This window comes from Mustela putorius, unplaced genomic scaffold (genome assembly GCF_011764305.1).
Source record: "Mustela putorius furo isolate JIRA1106 unplaced genomic scaffold, ASM1176430v1.1 tig00003867_pilon_pilon_pilon, whole genome shotgun sequence".
Taxonomy (NCBI): domain Eukaryota; kingdom Metazoa; phylum Chordata; class Mammalia; order Carnivora; family Mustelidae; genus Mustela; species Mustela putorius.
In genome coordinates this window covers 13,259,213-13,283,630 of record NW_025422019.1, presented here as the reverse complement: position 1 = coordinate 13,283,630, position 24,418 = coordinate 13,259,213, and the positions used below count along the sequence as shown (strand labels likewise).

General features: G+C 38.0%; 1 protein-coding gene and 1 pseudogene across 1 annotated transcript in view; both read left to right on the top strand.

Annotated features, from left to right (window-relative positions):
- DPP10 (dipeptidyl peptidase like 10) overlaps window positions 1–24,418 on the top strand; it is a 1,364,876-nt gene that overhangs the window by 217,891 nt on the left and 1,122,567 nt on the right.
- The window catches only part of LOC123387911, an 81,254-nt pseudogene continuing 78,795 nt past the window's right edge, over window positions 21,960–24,418 (top strand).

The window sequence follows — 24,418 nt, the reverse complement described above, 5'->3', positions numbered from 1 at the left end:
AGTGGTTTTCTCAAGTTCTTCAACTCTAGGTTTTGAAAGAACTGAGATTCAGATCCAGATGTGTTGACTTTAAAGCCTGAGTTTGGTTCATCAAAATTGCAGTTCCCTCCCATAAGTTGAATTAACAAACAAACAAAAATTAAACCAGAACTAAGTAGGATTGTGTTTTCCAACACATCTTCCTCCCATCATTAAGCAGCTACTAGGTATCAGCATTTCTCCCAGCAGACACTGCAGATGGGGGAGTTAAGACAGTGCATGTGCCCTCAGGCTGTAGGTATGTCAGCAGCTCTGGAAACCACAGTAAAATAAATGGCTGTCATGAGAGCAGCAGGAACAAATCACCAGGAGAGCACAGGGAGGAAGTTAAAACCTCACCATCAGGAATTCCACCTAGCCTAGAAAAACACCCTTCCTCACTTCCACTGTGTTTCTTAACCGAACACCTGCCTAACACAGATGGAAATCATCACAGCTTTGTTGTACACATTTGTATGTGTGAAGCTGGAAACAACCCTGATCTCATTAGATCATCTATGGAAACACTTGGAATGAGCTCATAATGTTTTCATATTTCCTGTTCTTTCTCTGTCGCTTTCTGTGATGCCTTTCGGCCTATGGATCTCCATTGGCCTCACAGGGGATAGTATACTTAGTCCCTGTATCACATAACATAACACTGAGTGTGAAGATGGGAGGTGTAGTGTAAACTCAAAAGCTTTCAGTCTAACCACATTCATTTTTTTTAATATACATATTTTTAAATTTATTTTTTGTTTTTATTTTTTATAAACATATAACATATTTTTATCCCCAGGGGTACAGGTCTGTGAATCACCAGGTTTACACACTTCACAGCACTCACCCCAGCACATACCCTCCCCAATGTCCATAATACCACCCCCCTCTCCCAACCCCCCTCCCCCTAGCAACCCTCAGTTTGTTTTGTGAGACTACGAGTCACTTATGGTTTGTCTCCCTCTCAATCCCATTTTGTTTCATTTATTCTTCTCCTACCCCCTTAACCCCCCATGTTGCATCTCCACTCCCTCATATCAGGGAGATCATATGATAGGTGTCTTTCTCCAATTGACTTACTTCGCTAAGCATGATACCCTCTAGTTCCATCCACGTCGTCGCAAATGGCAAGATTTCATTTCTTTTGATGGCTGCATAGTATTCCATTGTGTATATATGCCACATATTCTTTATCCATTCATCTGTTGATGGACATCTAGGTTCCTTCCATAGTTTGGCTATTGTAGACATTGCTGCTATAAACATCTGGGTGCACGTACCCCTTTGGATCACTACGTTTGTATCTTTAGGGTAAATACCCAGTAGTGCAATTGCTGGGTCATAAGGTAGTTCTATTTTCAACATTTTGAGGAACCTCCATGCTGTTTTCCAGAGTGGTTGTACTAGCTTGCATTCCCTCCAACAGTGTAGGAGGGTTCCCCTTTCTCCACATCCTCGCCAGCACCTGTCATTTCCTGACTTGTTAATTTTAGCCATTCTGACTGGTGTGAGGTGATATTTCATTGCGGTTTTGATTTGTATTTCTATAAGATACCTAGGAATAAACCTAACCAAAGAGGCTAAGAATCTATATTCAGAAAACTATAAAGTACTCATGAAAGAAATTGAGGAAGACACAAAAAAGTGGAAAAATGTTCCATGCTCCTGGATTGGAAGAATAAATATTGTGAAAATGTCTATGCTACCTAAAGCAATCCACACATTTAATGCAATTCCTATCAAAATATCATCCATTTTTTTCAAAGAAATGGAACAAATAATCCTAAAATTTATATGAAACCAGAAAAGACCTCAGATAGCCAAAGGAATATTGAAAAAGAAAGCTAAAGCTGGGGGCATCACATTATCTGATTTCAAGCTTTATTACAAAGCTATGATCACCAAGATAGCATGGTACTGGCATAAAAACAGACACATAGACCAGTGGAACAGAGTAGAGAGACCAGATATGGACCCTCAACTCTATGGTCAATTAATCTTTGACAAAACAAGAAAAAATATACAGTGGAAAAAAGACAGTCTCTTCAATAAATGGTGCTGGGAAAACTGGACAGCTATAAGTAGAAGTATGAAACCCGACCATTCTCTTATCCCGTACACAAAGATAAACTCAAAATGGATAAAAGACCTCAACGTGAGACAGGAATCCATCAGAATCCTAGAGGAGAACATAGGCAGTAATCTCTTCGATATCAGCCACAGCAACTTCTTTCAAGATATGTCTCCAAAGGCAAAGGAAACAAAAGTGAAAATAAACTTTTGGGACTTCATCAAAATCAAAAGCTTCTGCACAGCAAAGGAAACAGTCAAAAAAACAAAGAGGCAACCCACGGAATGGGAGAAGATATTTGCAAATGAAAGTACAGACAAAAAGTTGATATCCAGGCTCTATAATGAACACCTCAAACTCAACACACACAAAACAGGCAAACATATCAAAAAATGGGCAGAAGATATGAACAGACACTTCTCCAATGAAAACATACAAATAGCTATCAGACACATGAAAAAATGTTCACTAGCCCTCAGGGAGATTCAAATTAAAACCATATTGAGATATCACCTTACACCAGTTAAAATGGCCAAAGTTAACAAAACAGGAAACAACATGTGTTGGAGAGGATGTGGAGAAAGGGGAACCCTCTTACACTGTTGGTGGGAATGCAAGTTGGTGCAGCTTCTTTGGAGAACAGTGTGGAGATTCCTCAAGAAATTAAAAATAGAACTTCCCTATGGCCCTGCAATTGCACTCCTGGGTATTTACCCCAAAGATACAGATGTTGTGAAAAGAAGGGCCATCTTTACCCCAATGTTTATAGCGGCAATGGCCACGGTTGCCAAACTATGGAAAGAACCAAGATGCCCTTCAACGGACGAATGGATAAGGAAGATGTGGTCCATATACACTATGGAGTATTATGCCTCCATCAGAAAGGACGAATACCCAACTTTTGTAGCAACATAGACGGGGCTGGAAGAGATTATGCTGAGTGAAATAAGTCAAGCAGAGAGAGTCAATTATCATATGGTCTCACTTATTTGTGGAGCATAACAAATAGCATGGAGGACAGGGGGTGTTAGAGAGGAGAATGGAGTTGGGAGAAATTGGAAGGGGAGGTGAACCACGAGAGACTATGGACTCTGAAAAACAATCTGAGGGGTTTGAAGTGGCGGGGGGTGGGAGGTTGGGGTACTGGGTGGTGGGTATTATGGAGGGCACGGATTTCATGGAGCACTGGGTGTGGTGAAAAAATAATGAATACTGTTTTTCTGAAAATAAATAAATTAATTTATAAAAAATTCCTGTTGAAAAATAAAATAAAATAAAATAAAATCATGGGTTTGGTATTTTCCAGGTCCTGTGCTAAGATAAAAAAAAAAAAAAAAAGCCAAAGTAGATGGCATCACAATTCCGGACTTCAAGCTCTAATACAAAGCTGTCATCATCAAGACAGCATGGTACTGGCACAAAAACAGACACATAGATCAATGGAACAGAATAGAGAGCCCAGAAATAGGCCCTCAACTTTATGGTCAACTCATCTTCGACACAGCAGGAAAGAATGTCCAATGGAAAAAAGACAGCCTCTTCAATAAATGGTGTTGGAAAAATTGGACAGCCACATGCAGAAAAATGAAATTGGACCATTTCCTTACACCACACACAAAAATAGACTCAAAATGGATGAAGGATCTCAATGTGAGAAAGGAATCCATCAAAATTCTTGAGGAGAACACAGGCAGCAACATCTTCGACCTCAGCCGCAGCTACATCTTCCTAGGAACATCGCCAAAGGCAAGGGAAGCAAGGGCAAAAATGGACTATTGGGATTTCATCAAGATCAAAAGCTTTTCCACAGCAAAGGAAACAGTTAACAAAACCAAAAGACAACTGACAGAATGGGAGAAGATATTTGCAAACGACATATCAGATAAAGGGCTAGTATCCAAAATCTATAAAGAACCTAGCAAACTCAACACCCCAAAGAACAAATAATCCAATCAAAAAATGGGCAGAGGACATGAACAGACATTTCTGCAAAGAAGACATCCAGATGGCCAACAGACACATGAAAAAGTGTTCCATATCACTAGCCACATTCATTTTTGCAGAACACCAAGCTGCTTCTAGGAACATGAAATTCATGGAATGTGCTTCTGTGGTGTTCCAATCATGTTCTTATTCTAAGGTTCATTCCTGACTTCCCATTCAACTTTGTGAAGGGTTTCCAGACTCGTTAGTGGTATAGCCAGGGATAAGAAGTCACTCTAGGAAGCAGGCTCACACAGTCCTCCATTGACAAAAAGCATTATTTTCTCTTCCATAAAGCAGCGTCACCTAGTTGAATAAATGGGACAGTGGAGTTGCGCACTTAATTCATTCACCCTGGTACTATGGCAGCGTAAGCCAGGCAGCCTGCTACCATTCTCATGGCTCTCTTGAGAATACAGGATGTTGATAAGCTTTTTAGTTGTGACCGAAGGTTTAGTTCATGGGAGCTTAGACTTTATCTTCTGTCTAAGCCGTCCAAAGCCCCATCACAAACCCTCCTCTAAGTTGAAGATCACAAGACCATGCATTATTCCTAAACTGATGACTGTTTCCTTCATTGGCCTGTGAATTTTCTCAGATGATATTATTACTCTGAGCATGGCACACTGTAGTGAGAACAAAAATAGTAGTTTCTTTTGTGAGTAATAGGCAGATCCTCTGTTCTTCTTGGTTAAATTCCATCTGGGTTCTGGTTTACAGCCCCTTTTTTTGGATGATCCATACTCTTCGCCTTTATTCTCACTATTTTGCTTATATTTTACTAACGAAGTCCAGTTCTTTGTAACTTGCTCACTTAGTATATTCTACTGACATCAGACACAGAACTTTTCACAGAATACATACCACGTGATCATATCTATATACAGTTTTTTATCGCGCGCACGTGTGTGTGTGTGTGTGATTTGCCACCAACTGTATGTGTCTTTCTAAGTGTCTCCTTGTAAAAGAGGTTCTTTTCTGATTGTCAACTTTATAACTTGGAATCTCAAGTTCCCTGCAGTGGGACTGGTGATTCATTTTCAGAGCCGATAGGGCTAAGTCAGTGAATTACTGTTTCTTGCCTATATCAAGGTCTCTGGGTGAAGAGCTCTGAAACTGATATTTCCCGAAAACTGTGGGGGTGGTTTTAATGTGATGGCAGGTTCTCAGTTTCAGTCTTGTGGAAGGGCCTGTTGATTTGACTCAGAAAATGCTAGACTCAAAAAATTGCTGTCTTCTTCATTTGTCCAGTCTATATGTGTTGGCAAAAATTATTCAGTAAGCAACTCAAATTAAATTCCCTGCCTAATGTAGGGTGATAGTGGTAGCTTTAAAGGTAGAGGACACACTACTGACTTTTATAATTTTCGATCTCCCTGACTGAGTGAATGGAAAAACAGGGCAATTGTTTCCTGATTTTCTAAGTATAGGCATACGAGAGTACAAAGCTACCCTCCCACCTTCTGTTTTCTCTTGGTGACATCTAGTTATCATAAATGTAAATTAAGGCCCTATCATGTGCTACACAAACTCTTAGGGTAAAGTGGTCAAAATAAGATGCAGACTGTTCCTTGCTAAATTAAGTCATTAAGAACCACCTAAGTATGATGAGTGACATGAAGAAGTCCAGGACACTCACTTCTTCTAAGAGGATGACTAACCTGGCTTTGAATGTGGCAGTGTACATTCTTTTTTCTCCTTTTAAGTGAATTATTTCAAACTGTTTTTGGTTAAAAACCCTAGAGACTTTTTCTCTATATGGTATTCTTTTATTTGCTACCCACCTATTATTTTTACACTTAAATTAAGTCTCCTGAGGTAAGCCCTACAAAATGAATTAGTGTAATCCACAAGCCAAGCACACTAAAGATCATATGAGGTGACAGGATATGGATTTTTGAGGAATTTTTCATGAAAGTCTACTTCTTGAGACTTTTTTCCATCAATGGTTCTCATTCAGGTTATATAATGAAATCGACAATATATCATACCTGCCTTATAAAATGAATAGTGGGGCATCTGGGTCTCTCAATTGGTTGGGCCTCTGCTTTCAGCCCAGGTCATGATCCCAGGATCCTGGGATTAAGCCCCACATCAGAGTTCCTGCTCAGCAGGGAGTCTACTTCTCCCTCTGCCTTTCCCCCCCACCTTGACTTGTGTTTTCGCTCACTGTTTCTCTCTCTCTCAAACATGTAGGTGAAATAAAAAAAAAAAAAAAATAAGATGATTAACATATTTGGCTCAATTTTTTTTCTCTCAGTAAAAGCCAATTAGGATGTTTCCAGGTTCATTTTGAGGTTGTATTTGACATTTGGGATGCATTATTACAACTTTTGGGTGTTTTTCTTTATTATATGACTCTAAACTGTGAGTCCCTTAAGACTTAGAGCCCCCAGTTTTGAGTTCTGCATCTCTGGCATTAAGGAATGGAAGGTTCTACCCTGTATGTGTGCCTTTCCTGTTTATACACTGGTCTTCCCACTAAAGTTCATTGGGCCAGAACTCTTAATGTGGAAATTCTTTCCTTACTGGAATCTTTACTATTTCTAGCTTTTATGGCATCTGTGAAGCAAATCAAAATGTCTTATTAATTCCAGATCCAGGCCTTCTCAGAAAAGCTGAAGGAAGAATTAAATGAGAATAAGAATGCTGGTTTTGTACCACTCAGAATCATGCGTGGCCCTTGGCATATTAAGCCAGCCCTTAGTGGCATAAGACTCTTCTGGTCACACCAGATGGGTTTCTCATTCTCCTTTCTTTTTGCATTTGGATGAGAAAAATTAAATAGGGGAAGCATTTAACTAAAATGAGAATCTGAAACAGAAGAGGGGGTCAAAATGGCAGGAGTACATAAATGATGTGAGACCTTTCACCTGCTTTGCCTTAGTGATGAAGCTCCTGAGTCTTGGACACTTTTGTCCCTGGACTCTCTCATTTGTCTCAATGTTCCTGAAATCCAGAAGAGCTCCACAAGAGCAAATTGATTTAATGGGTTCTGTGTTAGACATGGTTCTATCTCCACATTATATCCCTAAATTCCCTTCCTAAGAGATAAATGAACAAGGAGACAACACTTGGGAAGGAATAAAGACTATTCCTTTCCAATTAAAACCTGTATGTTATTTCCCAGGAGGTATTATTTCCCAGGAGGTTTCAGGGGAACTCCCTTTCAGGGTTCTGTGTCTAAATCTCTGAATGAATCTTGTTGGGTCATCAAGGGTGTTTTTCTTTATTATATGACTCTAAACTGTGAGTCCCTTAAGACTTAGAGCCCCCAGTTTTGTGTGTATATATATATGTGGTTGTTGGCTTTCCATTAAGAGAAAATTTTTTAAAAACTGATAGATTGTTAATGGTGGAAAGGACCAGAGAGATTTTTATTCCAGTATTTATTAAATTCATTTTGGCAGAAGATCCTTACCTAAGATTAAATTTTATAGGTATATTAAATATGTAAAATAGATACCATTTGAGATGGTCAAAGAGAAAGGTGAGACCTAGTTTACTGACTTTTCTCCTCAACCTGTTCTCCTACCCCACACCAGGTTATTTTTAAAGCTTTTCCTTGGAATTGTCCCACTTTACAGAAAGATGTTTTAAATACCATAGATTTAGTGAGTGCTTCATTTCATCAAGGAGAAAAATGAGATTGGAAGCAAAAGGTAGCTTTGTCTAAGGTCCTCTAGCCAGTTAGTGGCAGTTTATGTTGTGCTACACTGTGTTGCTTGGCATGACATCATCTTTCAATTATCTATGGTTATTGCTTCACAATATATTCAATAGCATCCTGGGGCACACAAGCTGAACATGTTTCCCAATTGTCAAGGATAGCTGTGAATGAGAAGAAAGTTCATGGGAAGCTTATGGGATGGCTCCAGGTGTCCATCTTTCTACTTCATATTTGCTACCACTTTCCCTGTCTCAGGGGGCCCATTTCCCACTGACTGTCCCTCAGAGTGAACAGAAATTGAGTGTGTTTAATTTAGATTTTCTTCAGTTTCCTTGACTTGCAATCAGCACATCTTTGTACACTTACCTCTCCAGCTGTTCTCTGTGCTGACCTAACCAAGACTGTGGAAAATGCCAGAGACATTTACTGTCAGGAAATTTCCCCAATGGCTTTAGCATTATTAAAGTGATTAACTTAATTGGAGTTGTAAGGCATCAGATAATAATGATATCCTTTGGCTATGTTCTTAGTAGACTGTACACCTGTAATGAAATCCATAAAGGAAAATTGACGTATATTTGGGAAGCAAATCTATTGAATTTCCTGTGTAGCAGGTAAAAATGTGTAATTCTTTTCCTTTGCTTTTACCTTCAGAGACTTACGATGAGTCTGGTTGTAGGGTAGGGTAAGGACATTATATTAATAGAGGCAGTGTAAATTCTTACTGTATCCTGAATTCACACAGTATTTTTCTAAGTGGAAACCTGATTCATCAGTTATTGGTCCTATAAAACTGAGATACAGTGTGGGCTGCTAATTGTATTAACTTTGATTAATTTTTTATCTCTTTCTCTTCTTCATGTTTTATTCTGGGGTCTTGTCAGCCATCTCCTTGTTCCCTATGCCAGGGGTAATTTTTCATGGTATTTATTTACGGGGGGAGTATAAGGGGACAAAGGTGGCTAATTTATTATAATTTCTTTGTTTCTGGTACCTACACAGAAAGCCTGACAGCTAGGAGTTCATGCACATGTACACACACATACACACCACAGAGTCCCTTTCCAATAATGGCCAGGCTCCACAGAGAAAGCAGACAGGCATAGAGACCAAATGCTATTCTCCTGCTCACAGATCCACTTCTTTAAACGCAGTATCTTGGATACCTGTGATGGCAACAACCATCTACCAGCATGTGTCCCTTATAGATCCTGTCTAAACCAGCTAGATGGGCAAAAGCAAGAGCCTTGATCTTGCATTGATTAGGGCAGCTGTGCCATCAGGCACCAGATGCACCCCAAACTCTCCCTTAGGATGCAGTGGTTTTCCTGCATTTTCTTTCTGGTATTTCCTTGTACTTACTTTCTAAGAATGTTTATATAGCAGATAACCTTTGAAAATGGAGGTATCTCCCCTTCAGGGCAGAGGGCAATACAGTGATGATAATGTGCCCCTAGGGTAAAAGTTGGACAGGTCTGCTTGTGGACAGGTTGGACAATTGGACAGTTGGACAGGTCTCTTCATAGATTGGGTGTTTTATAATCTGAAGGTGCCTCAGCTGTGACACAAACCTACCATGTGCACAGTGCCCCCAGGCCCAGTGCTACATGATCCACCCCCCCACTCACTCCATGGCACTTGAGGGATACAGGCAATTGATGTGAGCACAAACCTCATGCTCCCCACTGTGCTCTCAGTAACAGAGTCCTTTGTCTCTGATCCAGGTTCTCATATCTTATTTGAGCATCTGTGAAACAAGCAGGCTAATCTGGGAATCTCTGACTCATAAATGTCAGACTTTTTACTGTTCTTAATACCTGGTTTCTTCTTTCTGGAACCTTGGTCTTAGATGTAGGTTGTCTATTCCTGCTGTACTCTCTTCACCTCATCAACTTTCCCCAGTTTCAGGGGTTCAGACCATATTTCTAGTATCCCTTCCCACTGGACTAATCCTCAAAGTGGGGCTCCCTCTGTGTGTTACAATGAAATGGAAAATTCCTGTGGGTATATTTCAACTTATATGACAACTCTAATTTTTTGATAGTGACAGCATGGAATTTATGATAGAAAGATTCAGATGTTATGTCTAAACTCAGGGTGAAGGAGTTACATGATCTACAGGACTAGGAAGGAGAAATGTTCTAGATGTTTCAAGTCCAAAACTGCTGCATTAAGACTCTGGTGTCAGGCATGCCCAGGGCTAAATGATCTGGAGAAATGCTGACTAGAGCAGTACATATACACAAGAAGAAATTAACTGTTTTTGATGATGGCGAAGCCACTGCTGTATCCAGATAGAGAACTATTCAAACTGTTTATAGGGGATAAATTTGCTGAGTTCTGTATGAGCCTGGTCCTGAGCACTCTATGGTCAACCCATTAAGATCCTTTTAGCTAGTTTTAAGGGTGGAAAAGCATACCTAGCAAAGACATTAGTTTTATATTGCCACTGTCAATCTAATAGATTTATAGGATGCACTAATAATTTTTGAAGTTTTTAAGTGATGGCATTTCTCCCTATTTTTCAGCACCAGGAAAACAGGTAAACCTCCTGAACATTTGGCTTTTTGTTTTGTTTTGTTTTTAGATTTTATTTTTAAGTTATTTCTATACCACCCTGGGGCTTGAACTTACAACCCCAAGATTAAGAGTCACACGCTCTACTGACTGAGTCAGCCAGGCACCCCTTGACCTTTTTTTTTTTTAATGAAATTTTGTTAGTTGCTATTAACTTATTCTTTCCTTTGACCGCTAGAAAGATCAGGAGCACATTTCTTGATTAACCAGTAATGGTTCTCAAACTTGGCTACACATTAGAAACCAGAGAAGCTCTAAATCCAGTAATGCATAGATCACACCCTCACACATACTTAATTGATAATGTAAAGGATCCTGGAATTTTCATTTTTTAAAGAACACCAGGTGATTATACTATGTGGCAATAATTTAAAAGAAACTATTTTATAAGATTTTCCATTTAGTATTTTAGACTATCCAGAATTTAATTTTAGACTGCTATATAATAGGGTTCTTACTCTAATTTTCCCAAGTAACCACAATTTCCAACATTATTTTTGAAATCCTTCATTTTTCTAAAACTACTTTTGTTTTCCTTACTGATTTTTCAATGATATTCTTAGATGTATAAATCCCACATGTCTGATTCTATTTCTGGATTCTCTTTGCTATTTCATTGATTTCTATGACTATGGCTTAACCAATATCATTCTATTTAAATAGCTATGTATAGAGTGTTATGATAGCTAGCAGGACAAGTTCTGCCAAATGTTCTTGGCCAAGTTATTTTTCTTTTTCAGAAAAAAATTAGAAAAAGCTATCTAATAAGCTATTAAAATAACCATGTTCCACAATCTAGTATTTTTGGGCCATTCAGAATAAGCCCCTGTGAGCAAGGAAGTATGACATTCTGATTGTTGACACCTGAGTTCCATGCTTTAATTTTTTTTTTAAAGATTTTATTTACTTATTTAACAGAGAGATGGAGAGCACAAGCAGGCAGAGTGGCAGGCAGAGGGAGAGAAAGAAGCAGGCTCCCCACCGAGCAAGGAGCTAGATGTGGGACTCAATCCCAGGACCCTGGGATCATGACCTGAGCTAAAGGCAGCTGCTTAACTGTCTTAGCCACCCATGCATCCCTCCATGCTCTGATCTTGAAGTGCCATCTATGATCACATAATCTGAGATCCAGATAGAGGGTTTTAGTAGATAGGGTGTGTTGTCAGGACCGTTGGGTATGGAAAATTTGGAGTTCTGTAACTTAAAATGGCAAAGATGGTTGTGAAGCAACAAAAAGGCATCAAGTGCCCACTACATTTTATTTTTATGGCGTTGGGAATCACCCCACGATGTGATACTAAATGGTAGCCCTCCAAGAAGGAAGCTATAGTTACAAGTGAAGAATGGCCATGTAACCACCATTAAATTTGTTTTTCCACACTTCATTACTATAGCAACCTTCCAGATTGTGTTGTATCACAAAAATCTCCCTACTTTGAACTTTTTAGTTATTCAGAGCATCCTCTTAGTTTACATTAAAATAAAGAAATTAGAAAGATGAATGAGAAATAAAGGAGGCCTTAATAGTGGGGAGAATTGTATCACTTATAAACAGGAAGGGAGTCTTTTAGAATTAAATTGCAGTTTCAAGGTCACAATTCCTATCAATTTGTCCTCTGCAAATCGGCTCATCCCAGATGAGCACTAAGACCTTGAATTTAAATGAGTGCTTCATGATCTCCGATTTGAGATTCTATTGAAGATACCATGGTCTTTCCTGTCTCAGGGCCTTTGTACACACTCTTTTCAGGGCCTGAAAATGTCACTGTTATCTTACTTCCCTTTATTGAGCTAACAGCAACTCATACCTTAGATATTTTTTTCTGGTGTATTTTTAGAAACACCTTAATGACTTAGAGTGACATTTAATGTCCTCCATAGTCTACCACCTGTTGATTTTTTTGATCCATCTCCTCATAATTCAACCTAGTTGCTTACTGTCCTTTTCCCTCCTATTGTTTATGCTGTTTTACCTGTAGAAATTTCCTCTTTCCACAGAAATCCTTCCACTTGGGAGTAACAGGTTGGTTTGTTTTCTTGTTTTTTTTTTTTAATTTATTTGTTTTTTTGTTTTTGTTTTTTTCTATTCACATCCACTTTGCTTGTATTTAGTCACATTCTGACTAGAATTATACAGCTCTGAAAGTTTGTGTCTTGTTTGCATTTGTCTAGCGTTAAGGTGTTTCCTCCAGGTAAATTTTTGTTATACCATGGTAAAGACCAGACTTTATTCATTTCTGTGCCTTCCAAAGAACCTTGAGAACTTTGAATAAATGGCAAGAGATACTTGATGGCAGGGTTTCTCAAGCTTCAAACCTCATCATAATCACTCGAAGGGCTTGTCAAAACACAGCTTGTTGGGCCTACCTCCAGAATTTTTGGTTCAGAAAACCTGGGATAGAGGCAAAGAATTTGCATTTTCAGCAAGTTTGGGTGATGCTGATGCTGTTAACTCAAAACCACATTAAATCACTATCCTGTGTTGACAGTGTTTTAAAATGTGGTTGTATATTAGAATTTCCTCCTGGAAGTTAAACAACAATAAAAAGAGAAAGGCCATGCCTGAGCTTCATCTCAGACAAATGAAATTAAGGTCCCTGAGGGGTGGAGCTTTTCTGATAACAATAAAGAAAATCAACAACCACAATTCCTCAAGTGATGAGCAGCTACTTTTAAAATCCATTGCTCTAAAAAAAAAAAAAGTCCATTGCTCTACACAAATAGCGGATGAAGAAGTAGAGTTGTAAATAAGGAAACATGCTTGCTGGGAAGCTAGAGCAAAGCAAATGTCATAACTTAGTAAGCAAGTGTGAGTTTGAGAGTGCATTTACACTTTAATATGCTTACGGTTAAGATACAGATAGTAAATCTGGAATGGTGTCTGAGATGCTTCTGGTCTACAGCGGTAGGTGATTACAATCCAGGAAGCATGCTTATTAGGGAAGAATTTGGACATCTGTCAACAAACATGGTAGAGAAGAACAAGGTATGCCAAAGACAGGCTGATAGATGAGACTGGGAAAGTGAAACAAGACTAGAGGACACATATCCAACAATGCTTACAGAATTCCAAAGTGGGAAGGAAGGAAGGAGGAGTGCTGGGAGAGTCCCCTGCATGGGAAACTACTTGAAAGCTATAAGTTTAAGATTTTAAGTGAATTTTTGGAGAAAACATCCAGTTTTGCCAAGATTGGCCCAGACTAAGTGTGTAATTTCTACCTCATTGAGTAGGCAGGTATGTGAGCAAAAAGGCAAATGCAGTTTCTAGAGACACATTGTAAGAAGTCCCATAGAGATTTAGTTAAAGCACATGGGCTTTCTCCATCTTCTTAGTTGCCTTAGTTGAGAAGGTAATTTCCATTGCAAAAAATAGGATTTTGCTTTATTCCCAGTAGCTGGCATTAAATTAATCCCATAGAATGTGTTTGGGGACCAAGTTGATGAGCAGAGATTGTCTAAGTAGCAGGTGCATTAGATTCATTTAATCAACTAAACCACATGCCCTGCACATATTTCAGCTTTCTTAGTTGGGTTGGCTTTTATTTGCAAAACACCAACTGAAGGTGTGCTATAGTGGATGTCTAATTGATGATGCCTGTCAGATTTTATGTTCTACAAATGCCAAGTGCATTTTACCCAAGTATACTCTTTCCTGATCCATTTTTCCAAAGTAAGCATTTGAAAATTTAATTATTTTGAGATTCTTAAGCAGGACCCATCTTCTCAGAGATGTTTAGAGTGAAGAGGGGGATTTACAGTCTCCAGATTCAGCCTAAATCCATTGTACTCAGAAATTTCGTGAATACAAAATACAAGGAGGGAACCTCTGTGTTACTGATCCAGAGCCGAGGCTCCTGCCTGTGGGTGTTTTCCCTCATCTCTCTCATTAGAAGGGTGTGTGTGTGTGTGTGTGTGTGTGCGTGCACACATGCACGTGCATTCTGTACAAGTGGTGGTTTGAATGATGACCTCCCAAAAGATATTTCCAGATTTTGGAGCCTGTGAATACAACCTTATTTGGAAAAAGGGTCTTTGCAAAGGCTCTATTTAGGGACTTTGAGATGAGATCATCCTAGATTATGTGGTGCATCCTAAATCCAATGCAAAATGCTCTTATAAGGGACAGAACAGAAGACATACAAGAGATGGCCATATGAAGACAGAGGTAGAACCTGGAGTGATATAATCCTAAGTTAAGGAACACCTGGCACTACCAGAAACTGAAAGAGCCAAGGACCAGAGTCTCCCTAGAGCCTTTGGAGGAAGTTGGCCTTGTAGACACCTTGCTTTGAGGCTTCTGCCCTCCAAAACTGTGATGGAATACATTTCCATTGTTTTTAAGTCACCCAGCTTGTGATAATCTGTTACAGAACCTCTGGAACACGAATACACTTACTAATAGCAGGGGTGTGAACCTGAGAGGGAAAGGGAAAAAAGGAAAACAAGTTCACTGGCCATCCAGAAGGTCATTTTGTCAAAACATTATTTCCAAGCATCTGTCATGTCCTCCAAAGGAGACTCATGCTGACAATAGATTGTCAACAATGCTTCAATAAGACAGAGCCTTTCTTTACTTCTATCCTAACCTTAAAGCCAGATACAGCCTGGTAGGGCCTGAAGCCAAGGGGATTCTCTGTGGTTGGGCCAGTGGGGGGTTTTGGGTGTGCATGTAGGGTTGTAGCCAAAGTCTTCAGACCTCTGTGGACTCGATAAAATGCTTGAGATTTAAAAGAACATTCTCTGTGGGAATCCCTGTACACCAACTTTTCTGAATAGTGAATACTGTTACTTTTTCTCTCGTGAAATAGTCAGCTAGAAACACACCAAATCTCCTGGGGAATCCACAGACTTCCAAGTCTACTTCTCATGTCTGGTTGATGTTATTAGTGGTGACATAGTACGTCTTCTCACTGTTGTTCAGCCTCACTGTGGAACAATCAGTATTCACCTCTCAAATATTTTTTAGGGAATTAATAAAAAATAAATAAATGATTCTGATCTGGCCCATTTTCTCCTGACCTTACCATCCCAACTGTCATGCCAACAAAGATGTACCACTTTTCTACATACAAGTAAACTGTGTTTGATAAAAGATTCTAAATGTTTCTGTGCATGCTTGGGTCCCCAGGAGGGTAAGCAGCCTAACTAGATTAATGATGAGCTACATGAGGTTAAATGGCTCACCCAGTTACATAACATTTGACTCCTTTTATTGTCTTGATATTCAGTGCTAAGGTTTAGAAATAAGGAGAACCTACCATGCCACTGAGAAGGATTTCTAATCACTTAAAAATGAAGAAGGAAGCAAAGAGCGGAGATAAATTCTGTAAAGTGATGAAAACAGTCTGTGCGAGCCAGGGGCCCAAACTAGAGGGGACAGTTCAGAATTCCTTCAGTCCTGAAGCATTGTAGCTGATTTTAAAGCAGATGACATAAATCACAATCTCTGGGCCAGGTCTGATCGGTACATGTGCTTTTAGAAAATTTGACCAATATTTTCAAAATCAGGATATTCACATAAGAAAATGAATTTTTCTCTTGAAAATATTTGGGTGATGTGACAGCACTGCACTGCCAGGAACTGGGTTATGGAGGCCCTGAACCTTCCTGGCCAAGTCAGATATACAGATTGGGGTGACTAGGTGAGACCTTGAATAAGTTCATAAGTCAAAACATCTTAAATTAAGGAGAGGGGATATTCGTAGGAGTCCTAATTTTTAAGGAATGGATGCAGAATTCAGAAACTAATGTTAATTTTGGTTCCTTTTTTTCCCAGCTTCTCCACTCTTTGAGCCGTCCTCTAGTCACTAACTTGGTATTAGAGCTTAGATAAGTCATTAATATTCTTGAACCCCTAGTGCATCATACACAAAACAGGAACAATAATACCTACCACATAGGGTACTTGTAAAGACTGAATAAGATATAATGTATGGTAAAGGTATACCATGACCGGGACATAATCAATACTTATATAGTAGCTATTATTGTGATTGTTACTACTTGCCATTAATGACTTCAGAAATGGAGGGTTCAAACAAAGAACAAGATGTTGGATGGTATAGGCAACCAGTACGGTTGGAAATAATAGGAAAGTTAGTTACTGCTATACTGCACTAGCCCTTGAAAAAACTGCATGATGTTTAAAGAAATTGCCTGCTAAACTTCTGTATGGCTTCAGTAAAAAATTATGTTCCATTTTCACAGCATGAAAGAGGCAGTTAAGGCAAGAAAAGTGTGTTTAGAAGTTTGAAGAGTGCAAGTGTCTGATGAGTTGAGAAATGAGATTAACCCTTTACTGACTAGTGCTCTGTTTTCTGTCAGAGTAAATTCTTTAGGAAAAAAGTATGATGGCTCATGGAAGCAAAACAGTGACAGTGTCCTCTTGGTTGTTTTCTATCTGGTTTTCTCTTCCAGGTCCACTTCATTATCAAAAGTAGCTTCTTTTCCTAGTCACTCTGCTTTTTGGTAAGATTGTTCTTAAAGTATGTAGCTGACATAATTAACTGTGATTTTGAGGTTGCCTTGTATATCCCAAGGTGAGACCTCTGCGGGATCTAATTATTTTTTTTTTTTATTGAAAAGAAGATATTTCACAGACAGAAGCTATAGATCAGAACTCATTACAAAGATATCTCATTATTTTTAATGAGCAATTCCATTATTTCTGACTCTGCTGAGAGCAGGGCATAGTTCTGTTAAGGAGAGAATCTTGTTAGAATTTGGTGGCTGGAAACATAGGGTTTCCAGTCAAATTCTGCAGTCCCGATTACTAAGTCTAAAGACACAATATTATGTTTATGTGGACTTCACAAGGTAGGTTGATATAGGGAACATACTTCTTTGAAGGAATAATTAGATATATTATATATACATACATATATAATTAGATATATGTTATTTGTATGTCTTTGAAATTCTAAAAATGAGTATTTTTTAGCATACATTCTCAGTATTCAAATTAATTGAACTAGTTGAAAATTAATCATTTGATAACTCTAAGATTTGGTCTGGGGTCTTAGAAAACCTCATTTTCTTCCTGACTTTTGGGATCTATTGTTAAAATTTAGATAGGTAATGAGTTTGTCTAAAAATTTATGGAAGAAGATCAGCAAAAGGAAAGAAAGGGGGTCATATATTTTTAAAGCAGGAGAAAGCATGATTTACAGAAGAAAAGAAAGATAAAAGAGAGAAGTGAAAAGAAAAGTAATGTTCACATAAATTGCTTACCACTGATACTATGAAAGTGAAAAATCTTGTAGTAGGACACCTGCACTCACTCTATTGTTCCCACAGCCTACAAAGGGAGAAAGGTACCCAAATGTAATTGAACACCTGTTTTGAGGTGTTGTCCTAGGTAATAAGGATATGTGGCAAGTAAGACAACATTTCTCTTGAAAACTGTAGAGTGTGTTTTTGTGTGGATGCGTGTGGTGTGGAAGACTGTATGGAGAAGAACGGTTGGAATGAGTAGATGAGAATGTAGACAATTATAATAGAGAGGAAAGGTACACAAAATATCTTGGGATAGCTTAATTCCATTTGTACTTTGAGAGCAGAATGATACCCTCCAAAGGGAAATGTACTAAAGGCTTAAGAACAAAGAGTCATTCAGCCTAAGTGGTCAAACCAACTTAACAGAAAACAAAAACTAAAGCAAACCCTAAACAAACAATCAAACAAACAAAAAACCCCCAAAACAAAACCAAACAATCCCCCCCAACCCCCCCAAAAAAACCCCAAAATAAAAACTAACAAAAATCCTCCAAAACCAAAACCAAACAAACAAAACGTCCCCACAGTGATAAAATCAAGTATATACACATTGTTTTTACCTCAAACTCTTTGTGAAAAAAGCTTGGGGAACAGGACTCTACCTATGGGAAGATTGTACACCTGGACCTGTCAGGGATCTGAAGAGCCCACAGAGCTGGTACCAGGCCTCCAAACTTGGAAGATCAATGTGTAGTTTCAATTTCCTGGTAATTCTTTATAGACCCAGACTTACACTTGTTAAGAGCCAAAGATATATTTTTAAAAATTATCAGAAAATTTCTGATATATGCAATTCTATTTTGATTTCCATGCTCATTTTTTCTTTCCCTATGGTCATTTCTTTTTTTTAAGGATTTTTGTCTGCTTTAAATTTTGTCAAGAAATAGGCATTTCTCCCAAATATGTTTTAAGTGGAAGCTTTACAATGAACCTTTTCTTAACTAGTCATAATTTAATTTGATAAGTTGTGATACTACCATATTAGTTATTGGTTGCTATTATTGGAGTTTTATATACTTAGTCAAATAAATCAGCTTGTCAGATCTATATACACATTATTTTCAGTGTTTTTTTCTTTTCCTTATAATTTAAAATCATAAACTAAAAATAATTTTGTTCTTTATAAGTAGTTTAAGAATAACCCATTGTGAGAAGACAAGGTATAATTATTACTCAACGAATTATTTTTGCCAAATAACATGTTACTAAATTTGATAAAATTTCTTTGTGCATGATATGTGAAACCAACTCATGGAGCAATGACTTGATCACATGTATTAGCATGTGAAAAATTTGTTTATCTTGTTGGTGTTTTATGAAATTCAAACACAGTTTGGTTCATGCAAAATCAATTGGGCTTAAAAACTCATATATTTATTTATCCTGTAAGTATTAGTTCAATCTCTGTTCTGTGCAAGATGTTATACTAATTGCTATAAAGTTTATCAAGAGATCAAGTTTCTTACTTTAAAGAATTTTCCATTTATCATATATATATATCCATATGTAATGACAAATCACTCATAAAAATGTGAAAAAGATAAACAGAATTTTAGAACAGGAATTAGAGGAAGAATTGAGCATCACGCTCCAGATGTATCCCATAGCTTGTGTCCTATGCACCTTATGTTGGTACCTGCTATTGAGTGAAATTATTAAATCTTCTAGAATATGAGGAGATATTGATTTGTTTCTGACATCTTGGAATGCCTTTGCCCAGGAAACCTATATAGCAGGGGTGGGGGGTGTCTCAGTGTCCCTTTTAGGTAAATAGATTAAAAAAAAAAAGAGGCTATGATTAGTTTAAAATTCTCTAATAAGTAAATATTTAAAATATAAAATTCAGAAGTAGCTCTTCCAATGAATTGTAATAAGGGTGATGGAAAGACCCACTTACCTGGAGCTGTTATCTATTGTCTGCACTTGTCACGAATGGTCTGATACATTAATGATGGTGCCTCATTTCTAAGGTTTTTTTTTTTTTAATTTCTTTTCAGCATAACAATATTCATTGTTTTTGCACCACACCCAATGCTCCATGCAATCCATTTCTAAGTTTTAAAAAATTCCCATGCCAAATAGGGTTTGGTATCAGATCCAGATATTCTATTTTTGTTTTTTGTGAGTTGGCCAAACATGATTCACTCAGAAAACAGTCATCCAAGAATCCATCCTATCTCCTATAACAGTGCTTCATTTATTAAAATAATAATTTGGGAGCTCTGGTGGGTTAAATTCCATCCTCAGAAAAGATGTGTTGAAGCTAATCTCCAGCACTACTGATGCCCCTTTATTTGGAAACAGGAACTTTTCAGGTACAATTAAGATTAGGGTGGGCCCTAAATCCAATGGCTGGTATCCTCATAAGGAATGCAAACTTAGAGCCACATAAACATACATAAACACAGGGAAGGAATCCCTGTACAAACAGAAAGGTTGACATGATAGCACTATAAGCCAACTTACCCCAAGGACTGCCAGCGACCACCAGAGGTAGCTAAGAAAGCAGCGTGAAACAGATTCCCCCTCAGAGCTTTCACAGAAAACATGAGCCTACCGACACCTTGGCTTCAGATTTCTAGAACTGTGGGAGAATAAATTTCTCTTTTAGTTTACTCAGTTTTTGGTGTTTTTTTATAGCAGCTCTAGGGAACTGATATACAAGTGAAGAAAAAGAACATGAGTAGGTTATGTCAGGTTTCTAGATTGACCATCATCTTCAATAAATATATGTTATGTTAAGAGATTTCATATCAAATGTACTTCATATTAACAGCTACAAATGTCCTCTGGAGAAAAAGCATGATGCTCTTTTTGTTTGTTTGTTTGTTTTTAGAATAATTAGACTTTCTCACTGACCTCTGCTTAGATCTTCTTGAAGGGAGATTTCTATTAATACTATGTCATATTAAAAGTCAGTGATACTACAGTAACCCACTGTCACCTGCAACCCTCATCTTGGGTTTGAGAGAACATACCCCGACTAGATCTTGGACATGAGATCTAGAAAGATGTACTCAGTATATAGTATGCTTGGCCAAGTGTTTCTTAGAAAGTGCAAAGGACTTGAAGACAGTAGGCCTTGATGTGATTCCTAACTCTGTAACATTTTGGAAAGTGCCCTTGTATGTGCTGAGGAAACTCTCCAAAACTCATCTGTAATATGAGGGTTTTGTAGGAGTCCCTTTCAGCTTTCTGATTCAATGATGTAGGAGGTAAATGATTTCCTTAAAGACACTCCTAAAGAATCTGAGTTATACAACTAGAATTTACAGTTTACTCACCTATAAGCACAGGCTTTCAAATAATTTTAATTAGCTCTTGCTGAATTATGAAGTTTATTTTATTTGCATCTTGTTGTAAATGAACTGCTCTCTTACTCTTAGATGATTTTGCTAAGAACAAAGGGAAAGGCGGTCATTTGAATTTCAAATTTCTAGCCTATCAAATATGAAATGAATATTTAAAGATGAACAATAAAATTAGGCCACATTTTTGAAAAATATTTCTGCTTGCTGAAGTCAGAATTATACAGCCACGACCTTTAAAATAAAATACAGAGTTTCAGATAAATGCAGTACTTGTAGGTTATAGTTTCTGGAGAATTCTGCCCAAAGTGATATATGCCCATTCATCTTTCCTTTCAAAGAAAAAAAAAATTCTTTAAGTCAGATGAGTGTTCTAGAATGCTAAAATAATATGAATGACTTCCACTCTTCCATGTTAATATGGATTTCCCACAAAGGTTTATAATCTTTGATGTCCAGTCATGCTTGACTTGGCATTTAAAAATTCTCCAGTAGATTTGCATCAGAATATGATTAACTACTAGGGACTCTGAAAAGAACAAGTGTTGCTTGTTTTTGCTTTCTCTTTAGATCAGATGCTATACTGAGAGATATATTACTGACAATTTTAAGGTAAATGGAGGCAGAAATAAGGTAAATGGAATTTCCCATAGCAAATTTGTCTTGCTTGAGATATGATAATACATGTACATAAGACATATGACAATTACTCCACAAATTGGGGCATATGTATTAATGTCATGAAAGCATCAGTGAAAAATAAACTGACTTTTACAAAATAGTTGTATGGGCATTATTATCACATACTTTGTATGGTAACACAGAAGAGAGGCAGTGTTCCTGGAAGCACTCAGACAATACAAGTCAACACATAGCATTTCTCCATCTCTAGTTATCTTTTCACATCTTACTTCACCCACATTCATTAGCTTAAAAACTCAGGGTTCCATGATCCTTTTATATATCTATTTTATTCTGCTGCCCAAATATAGTGCAAATCAATCTTTGTCTGATACAATGAAAGTACAAGAGAGATATAGGGCATTTATAACTCACGATGGACTCACTGGCATTTGGTTGCTCCACAGTGTCATGGTACTTTATGAAAATGTGGACAGCGGTAAGATTTTTGCTACGTGTGTTCCAGCAACACCATGAAAACATTGCTTCTCAATGAAATAATGACACAGTAATGAAGATTCCTGCTGTATAATGAGCCCAGGGGTTAACAAAGGAGCTTAATCATTAAAAGCTTAGGCTCTCCAGAATTACCCTACCTGGATTTACACAGCCCTGCTACTTACTAGCTGTGTGACCTTGAGCAGTTGACTTAATCTCTCTGTAAATTACATGCCATAAAAGGTAGAATGGGAATGATGAGAGGACCATCCTCTGAGGACTGAGTTAATACATGTAAAACCCTTAGAATAGTATCCTTAACATAATAAGCTCTTGATAAATCATAGTTGTTATTATTAATGAGAGTTTAAAGATAGGTAAGAGAGGCAATCTGGGGGAAGAAGCGTAAGTGTGTATCATCTGCACACATCCCAGGGAGCAATTAAATAAAATTCTACAGTTGAATCTTGAAGTTTGATTATTTTAAACTTAGAGTACCAAGTTTGAGATTCTTGTTGTGGTTAGCCAACCGAGAGAATGTTAAATTGAATTTTGATTATCTATATTTTTTGCACTCACAGCTGGCTCTTTCAGAGCTGATCTGCGTATCTCAGGCAGCACATGGAAGTGAAATTCTAAACTCCTTTTCTTCCTTCTCACTGAAGATGCACGTGGGTAAATGTAGAGCTAACAGAAGGGTCATAACAACTTTGAGAGACTCAAGGGTATAACTGAGTAGGGAATGGTCATCTTATTGGCAGCATTGGTAGTCCCAGCCACAGTCAGGGGCATGAAAAGGAATAGTAGCTTAGGGCAGACAAAGGATGCTATGGATGTTACAGAGGGGGTCTGGATTCTCCTGACATAGTGTAGGCTTCCCATAAATTCCTAAGTGTATATTTCATAACAAGAGAAAATGTAAGCTGAGTAGTGTGTGTCACTGTTGCTGCATACTTTGCCCTGTTGGACGTAGCCTTATGAGTAGGCGCCGCTGACCAGAGAAACCAGCACAAAGTTAAGGAAATGGGTGTCATACTATTTGAGATAAGACAATGGGTCTTTCAGGAGCTTCCACTTAACAGCCTGATCCAAGGGTAGCCTCTCTACACCCCTGTTCTTCCCTCTCTTCACTCATGCATGACCTCAGCCAAAAGGGAGATGAACTTATTCTTTTCCTGTATGCTTTTTCTTCCTCATCATTTTTCTTTTCTTGTGATGCTTCCCACAACCGCTACAAGAGATACATAATACAAGACTCTTCCCCAGATGCAAAATGCTGTCTCTGTTGCCACTTCCTTGTTTCTGAGCAAAGGTAGAAGTGACCCGTGGCTTCTTCACATCTGTCAAAGAAAAAAAGGCAGCTCTCTTTTGGAATGCCAGGACTAAACTTGTGCAAGACAGCCTGACAGAAAATTTTTCCTATCATCCGATTAGGGGAAACAGTTTGGAATCTGTATAGATACTAGGGTCACTGGCATTCTTAGAGTGCTGCAATTCCTAGAAATAGAAGCTTTGTGATCGCAAGAACATGTGCTTATTCCAATGGACTTGAACAGACCCATGCCCTGGAGAGGCAATGGGGTGCAACTGCCCTCACTCACATCAGTTATTGCACTCTGTTCATTCAGTAATATATTTTTAAACTTGGGGGCAGATGTGGAGTCTAAGAGACTTATTTTTGCCTTAGCAGCCCCATGAGAATAGTAGACTCATGGTTCTGGCTGTCCATCCGATGCTACATATCACTGAGCTTGAACATAATTGAAGCTTGTTAATATACAGTTGATCATGTCAGAACCCGTATTACATTTAAATTTAAACTAAACCAGTTTTTGTAGGCTGTATGATATTGAATTTTAGTTTAAATATAATACAAGTTGGTGAGACTTATGTTCAGGATTTAGAATCTAACTAATCACCGAACACTTTATCTATATAAGATCTATCTCATTTGTGTTTCTCTCTCCATTGCATAGCCTAATGGTAGACACATATTAGGCACTTAACATTTTTTTACAAGTGTATGAAAGAATAAATGAATATATAATTAATATTCTATTTATATAAGCATTCCAGTGAGCAGATTACAAGTGTAAAAAGCAGGAAAAGCCAAATACTGAATTTTGCATATGCTTTCATTTTTTCTGTCTGTTTTTTAAAGATTATATTTATTTATTTGATGGTGAGAGTGTGGGAAAACACAAACAAGGGGAAGAGCAGAGAGAGAGGGAGAAGTAGGGTCTCTGCTGAGTGGGGAGCCTGATGTGGGGCTTGATCCTAGGATTTTGGGAACATGACCTGAGCTTGAAGGCAGAGCCACCCAGGCACCCCATATGTTTTCATTGTAACTATATAAAATTACGCTCATGGAAAAGATGAGTAGTGATTTTTTTTTCA